The following is a 6,626-nucleotide window of genomic DNA, read 5'->3' on the forward strand; positions in this document are numbered from 1 at the left end:
CACACGAGCACATTAACACCCCTCTCTCTTCTAAAGTCCGAACCCCAATATAGGTCTCTATCACTTTGTCTCTTGGGCATGCACACATCTCTTCCCCCACTCTCTAGCTAGGTCTCTTGGCATCTCTCTTTCCCAAGCACACGCACTATGTAGAGTGTATCTTTCCCATACACACAAAATGTCACCCCCAAATGTCTATCTCCCTAGTTATGTGGTTCTCGCACACTCACCTCACACACCACCCCCACTGCAAAACAAGCACACTTTGTCTCCTTCTGCACCACTCTCCTCTTTCTATCTCTCCCACATGCGGACCCACCCCAGCTCCTCCCTGTATACATATATGTCGTGACTCTTTCCATAGCTCCCTAATGTATCATCGTTCTCAATCTCGCACATTGTTCTCTACACAATCTATTCTAGATCTCTCATGAAGTCCCTATCACACACACGATGACTCGCTTCCCTTGCATCTCCGTACATAGGCCAATTTCAAACAACATCAAAATTGTCTCCCTATCTATACGCCATTTATGGACACAAACGCCCCCTCTCTTCCTCTCTCTCTCTCTCTCCGTCGCTAGCTCTCTCTCTCTCTCTCTCGCTCGCTCGCTCTCACACCCCTCTCCCACACACAATCGATGTCTCTTCCAAATAGTCTGCTCCCCCCGCCCGCACCCATGCTATCCCGCTACTACACATGTCACACCATTCCCCCTTCCCTTATACTAGGTTTACACCATTAGTGGTCTCTCTACTCCACATACACACACTCCCTCTCACACACAAATGCGCGCACAAACACACACACACACACACACACAAACACCCATTAATTCGGATCCTCATCTCTCCCCATGTCCGCATGTGTATCTCGCACACTCACTCTCTAATTATGTATATGTGTCTCCACGTTACACAACACAAAGCCCCATGTACATGTCTCTCTCTATCCTCCACACACATAGACACAAAGAATCTGTTATCATTGCCTCAGTCTCTAGACGTAGCACACACGTACATTGTCTCTCTCTCTCTCTCGCAAACACGCTCAACAAGGGTTTCCCCGTGAATAACTTACCATCTATTCATCAGCAGTTGTGGCAGTACGGCGAACACGAGACATGAAAAAGAATAAATCTACACGTGCTTAGACCACCTAGTATGACTACTAGGACTAGAGCAAGCCAAAAAGCGCGCCGCCGTCACCCCCTCCTTATCGGCGACGGGAAAACCTTTGTTTTACAAAGTCGAGAAGTCATTGTGCTAAGGCCTCACATGCTGAGACGTTGAATAGAATGTAAATGCTAGTTTACGGAAACAAGTATCGATAATACGTTTGTATCTCCATACTTATATTTCTTCTCTTATAAAAAAACCGAGTTGGTAATGATGGTACGCGTGCCATCTTGCAATATAGACCGTCTGATCTATATCTGACTGGTGGAAATTAAACTAAAAGATACCCGCACCCCTCTCCACATTTGCAGACAAGGCCTTCCCTCGTTCATCCTTATCTCCAACAACCTCATTGTTGAGCAATTAAGAAAGGAAGGCTCGGGAACTAACTGGCCTGGTGGCCGCTGCCAGCGTCGTCAATCCCCATGCATCCGCTCAGTCCGACCACCAATCACCACCACGCCCCACTCCTCTTCACCTTATCTCCTATTTCTCGAGATATCATTAGTTTTTACACGTGGGATTACTCCCGCATGGGTCAATCACAAGAAGTGTTTTTATAAAAAATTGCATCTTGATGTTCCGTGCAATGCACGGATCTTGCTAGTACTCCTACAGAAGACTAAGTTGGTGATGATGGTGTGTCTGCCATCCGTCGTTTGTGACCATTAGATCTACATCTAACGACTATGAGGTAAGTTGTTGCCTTTCCTCACAAACATCCCACTTGTCTACCAATTTGCAGAAAAAACCCATAATTAGTACTTAAAACCAACCACATCCCTCCCAGACCTCACCAAAACAGCCCAAGGAATATATTCTAATTGAAACATAATATATCTCTAGTGATATATGCATATCAAAATTAGAGTGTTTTGTATCAAGTTTGTGAATAAGTATTATTCTAATAATGATTCGTCGCAATGCACATGAACATTGCTAGTATTTCCAACCATGCAATTTTTTTCCCTAGCATTCCATAGTTTCGAGTTTTCCATCAAGATATTAGTCACTCATGGTTGATATTTACTTTCAATCATGTAAACATATGCACTATGTAACTAGCCTTGCTTATTGTGTTCCAAAGCTTAACTTTCACTCCTACTTACAATATGTAGAGTATTTCACAAAAAACTACCACTTTCAACCAGCCCTAGGAAGAATCTATTGTACAAAAAATAGAAAAAACATACCCAAAATTTCTTAATCCACGCCGAAAACTACTACCTACCGATTAGGTTAGTTTAAACCCATTTATGACAGGGTTGGCCCACACGTCCGTGCTGACGAGGCAGCTTAAACCAACACATTTTGTTTGACCGTTGACACGAGGGACCCACATCTGACCTTCTATCCTATTATTCCCCCTCAAATAATTATTTTTCCTGAACATTAGTTCAAATAGTACTGATGCGTGTTCGTCGGTGGCGCCAGTGATGAGCGAGTTGGCCGCTGCTTCGCCGGACGGGCCGGACGCCGCGCTGGCCTCCGCACGGGTTGGCAGGCTGGCCCGAGCATGACTCACGAGCGAGCAAGCTGCCGTGCTGGCCTTCGCTCGAGCCAGATGGCTGGCCTTAGCGCGGCACGCGCGAGCAAGACGCCGCCCCGCCGTGCGAATCTAGCTAGCAAACTTTGTAGACAAGCAGCTGGACGGAGCTACCTTGGCTAGCTAGCGGTCGCGAGCGCCGGACGGAGCTGGCATCCGGGCTGCCGCAAGATGGGCTCCGCACCGCCGGTGGTTTTGACCTCGCCTTCTGCCAGCGGCGGTAGCTGCGTCCCATGGCCGAGGATGACTAGGTGGACGGGCCGGAGGTAGGAGGTCACTCGGGAATTTTTGTGCAGACTGACATGTAGGTCCCACAAGTCATAACGCTCGGTCGAATAGAAGGCGTTGACTTAATGGGCGACATGGGCCCTGTTTGAATACTCTAAGTCAGAGGTTAGATTCTAACCCTGAACTAACTCTAACCAAAGTGGTGTTTGGATGGCAGGATTAGATTGACAACAAATGTATCCAAACAGGGCCATGGGTTGAAACGTGCCTATAACGACACTTTGTAGAGTAGTCGTTTCTTGGTAGGGCTGGTTGGTAAGAGCATGTAGAATGGTTGATAAGGTAGTCTTATCTTTAAGTCTGCCATGTATGCAAGTGGTAGTAGTTTCTTGGCATTATTAGTGGTTTCTTGCATTATTAGGGGTTTCTTGTAAGGAACAATGTACTACTAGCAAAAAAAGGCGATTCTAGGTTGCGTTGTACTCCAACGAGTACTACTAGTGGTCGCGGGAGTGTATACCTCGTTTTGTGGTTTCGATCCAGGCCGAACGCACGGCGGCCTTTTTTTTAAATAGTAACTTTGCTGCGAGCCAATATTGTACACGGGTAGTTTGAGTTTTGAAGTCAAACAGACGTGCGGCACCACAATCTGGGTGCACTGGATAGCCTAGTCATGTTAACGGGTTTTCCTTCCCAGCATCTCGTGGCTCGCGTGCTCGCCCTAACCGCACCTCGCTTACAGCTTCCTCATCAGCTAGTAGCATATTTAAACTAGCGCCTCCCAATTAAGCCCGATGAGCCGGAAAAGCCTGGCGGGGCATTGGGAACTGTGCAATATGGCTCTGTACGTAAAGTGCTCTACTACTACTCTGTAGCTTGTGGCGTTGCACGCATGGACTTCACTCCATTATCGGCTCTACTATAAAAGAAATTCCTCTTGACGTGTTTTTTTTAAACGGAGGCAAAAGCTTTGCTTCATCTCATTCATAAAGAAGGAACTACTAACAAAGTTTGACAAGATCCATTACACCTCCACAAATGGAAGCGAAAAGCCTAGTCTCGCTGTATCAAATAACTCAAATGTTCTGCGCCCGCAGTAACCGTCGCTGATAAACAGGCTGCTAGTGTGTGCGTGCGAGGAGCGGCTGAGTAGGCCAGCTACGTGAGAGGAGCGGCTGAATAGAGCACCGAGAGTACCCACTAGGCCACTACGCAGGTGTACTTTCCCTGCATTGATAGTACAGCGATGGTTCTAGAGAACAGTAGTACCCTCCACTTCCAACTGTAGCTCCTTGGCCTTGAGATTCAAGAGTTCAAAACGGGTGCACTATACTAGAAGTAGAGTACATCGCACTACTAGTTGAGAAAGTAGTACTAGTACTTCTACAGTACGAGTACGTACTCCTCCGTCACATAATGTAAGACGTTTTTTGACACTAGTTGGCGTGTACAAAAAATAGCAAAAACATACCCAAAATTTCTTAATCCACGCCAAAAACTACTAGCTAGTGCCAAAAATTTCTTACTAGTGCTATTATTTACAGTATAATGCAATCCCATAACGTCCCATAATGCTAGTACTAGTAGTAAAGAATAGCCTCACCCCTTCGCTAAGGAACGATCTACAGTTGGAAGGGACGAGGCCCTGCGGTTACTACGCTCTTACCTCCTCCTCGCCAGTTCCCCTCCCCCCGAAGAAAAGGCAGTTCGTTGCTGCTCCCGTGGATTCGCCAGGCGGTTCTCCTCCTCACCGGGACTGGGAGACCTTGGACGAGGATCCTCTGGGAGAAATCGCACGCCGCTCCGACGTCCTCACCGCCGCAAGACTCAGTGCTTCCTGCACCAACTTTTTCAAGACGGTGCTTAAAATGGCTTGGGAAAAGGCCATGCTTGTTGGTCTTCGATGCGTCCTCGAGGAGAAGGTTCTTATATGGGACAATCCTTCGAACAGTCCACCGCTCCCTGGCCATGGTTGCACGTTGACTCCGCTAGAGTTGCTGACGTTGAGAGGTAGTCGGATTTTGTCCGATGAGCAGGTTAGTAATGGAGTTTGATCATGTAGTACTTAGTTATTCCTATTCCATCCCGTAATTACTCCGCTGCCCACCGTCTTATATATAGGTCTGGGTCGGTACCAACGAAGATTGGCTTGCATACCTCCGGCCGGATACCACCATCATTTTGCACAACATCCACAGCAGTGCGGCCATTCCGGTACACCCCTTCTCCACCATTGGGATCGCCCTTCCGGACTGGCTGGGCTTGAATACGTATGATGATGCCTACATGAGACTGAAGAATATAGCAATTGCGGACCCGTCGACAAAATGACGCGGCTACGACGATTACTATCTCATCGCGGTGTTCGACATAAGGATTGCCATCAATGCAAGAGGTTGTAATGGCAGAGGCTGGCGCATGCTGGCGGCGGCAGATTTGTACCCCTACACGTTCGAAGATGCCGTGCGCCATCTAGGCCGCATCTTCGCGGTGACAAGCCAGGGGACTTGTTTCATCTGGTTGCCATCCTACGGTACGGGAGATTACAAACGGAATGCACAAACCATCATTTGCATCCCTAACGGTACTCCATTATTTTGCGGGGACCAGTCATCCCGCGATGAAAATAAGATCGCCGATCCTGGATGTGCATTTGCATCCACGATTCGGTCTAACCTGGAACCTTGTAGCTAACTTTGGCATATTGGGATCAACTATCTTAGCAGTCGTTACCCATGGTACCACTGATGTGCAACATGGTCACACAATCTACCACGATCGGACCGTCACCATCTACCCAGGTATTCCATTTTTTAACCCTCTCACCTTCTCTTTCATTGTTGTACTAGTACTCTACTTACGTACTAGTAGGAGTACCTTTTACCTTGGAGGACGCGTATAGCTAGCTAGGCCCTTGAAGACTTGAACCCACTAGCTACCACCATTTTTGTTTTTCCATGTCTGACTATCTCATCCATGTAGCCAAGAGTGTAACACCCCGCATGTAACTTTCCATATTTGTAACTCCGACTCTTGCCATTTTCGGCTATGTGTTATGACATTCCCTCCGTGGTCAGGTTTTGCCTTTCGTTTTGCATTTTTTCATGTCATGATTTTTCATATCATGTCATCATGTGCATTGCATTAGCATACGTGTTCGTCTCTTGCATCCGAACATTTTCCCCGTTATCCGTTTTGCAATCCGGCACTCCTATCTCCTCTGGTGCATCCCTCTTGTTTTCTCTCGTGAGCGGGTGTCAAACTTTCTCGGAATGGACCGAGGCTTGTCAAGTGGCCTTATTATACCACCCGGAGACCACCGGTCAAGTTTCGTTCCATTTGGAGGTCGTTTGGTACTCCAACGGTTAACCGGGCATCCGCAATGTCCATTTGAGTGTCCAGCAAAACCCCCCCTAAAAACCAGCCCAAAACCCACCAAACTCTCTTCCATGCTCTAGGTCGTTCGATCATGACCGTGTGGGCGAAAACCGCACCTCATTTGGAGCCTCCTAGCTCCCTCTACCTATTTATATGTGAGACCCCCGAAAAACGAATCGCAGTCCAAACCCTACCTTCTTCCACCTCGCGCTCGGACGAAATCCCTCACCGCCGGACGTGTCCGCCGCCTCCGCCCGACGAATCGGGAGCCGCCACCTGTCCCGCCGCCGCTCCA

This window comes from Triticum aestivum, chromosome 1D (genome assembly GCF_018294505.1).
Source record: "Triticum aestivum cultivar Chinese Spring chromosome 1D, IWGSC CS RefSeq v2.1, whole genome shotgun sequence".
NCBI lineage: Eukaryota > Viridiplantae > Streptophyta > Magnoliopsida > Poales > Poaceae > Triticum > Triticum aestivum.